Genomic DNA, 1,380 nt, shown 5'->3' on the forward strand with positions numbered 1-1,380 from the left:
TGGATGACTCAATTGCTCATGTTTAGGTCAATGCTAGAGCTGGATTGGGCCACGGCATTTGCGACGCTGAAATGAAAGAGGGGTCGGTCATGATATTCAATTTTCACCCATTTGTAACAGAACAGAGGATGAGATTACTATGAATCACTACCAGAAAATCAGCTTAGGCCGAGGGCCTCATCTATGCCGACGGCCCCCGTCGGCATAGATAGACCTATCCCGACGGCCTAGGACAGGCCATAGGCGTAGAAAAGCCGTTGGCATACGTCCATCTATGCCGACGGGGCCGTCGGCATAGATGAGGCCGTCGACACTGTTCGAGATACGCCTACGGGGCCCGTCGGCATAGCACAGGCCGTCGGCATAGCCCAGGCCCACCTACCCGGTCAGCGGTGACCGTTTGACGGCGTTGAACCTACGCCGACGGGAGGTAACGGTGGCCGTCGGCATAGTGTTGCTGACATCACCGATCCGCGTCGTCGACACGTCATCGATCCGAGCGAGGGGGGCGTTGTGTGGCAGAGATATGCCTACGGCATAGGCCTGGCCCATGCCCCTCTGCCACGTCATCGATCCGTGTGCCATGCCACGGCAACGATTCGTGGGACTGCAGTGTGCGCATAGCTATGCCGACGGCTATGTCGTCGGCATACATTTATTTAATTTAATTTTTTATTTTTACTTTATTTTAGTTTTTGTTTTTACATAAGATAATTATGCCTTATCTAAAAAACATACCCCGATGGTATATCGATTGCCTCCCGTTACGAACGTCGCTATCGCCGTGTCACAGAGGGGGAAACGGTCGACACGGAGGTAATTCTGGTTAGTGGGGGGATTCGGGGTGTAGCTATGTCACCGAAACATCGCATGGGTCCCGATGCATATGTGAAAGTGTTCAGGCATGCGTAGACGCCCGTCTTGGGGCTCCGCGGTGTGCCCCCCTCCACGCAAGGCAGTGCCGCACCGTTACCGCAGAACGTCTACTACGGTGTCATCGCCGTCCGTGAGGGGGGGGGGGACACCCGGAGACTCGTGCTGCCTCTGCGGACATGCCACCACACCACCCCGCATGTATGAGAGCCCGGTGCGATGCTCCGGTGGCATTGCCACCCCCCAGGGCCCCCGTCCCGCCTAACCCTATAGCGTTTGACCACGGGATTTAGCCCTTTGACTTTGCACGGACGGGCTTTGAGCAGGGGACCTATCCATCCGGGTGTGTTAGATCAGTCCATAGGAACACTTTGGAGTAACATCCGGGCCAGACCCACAGCAAGATCCCCTCCGTGTAGCCCTTACGCGTCCATTTTCCTCCTCCAAGTGCCGGCGGCGGCTCCATCAGTGAGGGGGGCACACCCCAGAGACGCGTGCCGCCTCTTC

This window comes from Triticum dicoccoides, chromosome 6A, assembly GCF_002162155.2.
Source record: "Triticum dicoccoides isolate Atlit2015 ecotype Zavitan chromosome 6A, WEW_v2.0, whole genome shotgun sequence".
Lineage (NCBI taxonomy): Eukaryota > Viridiplantae > Streptophyta > Magnoliopsida > Poales > Poaceae > Triticum > Triticum dicoccoides.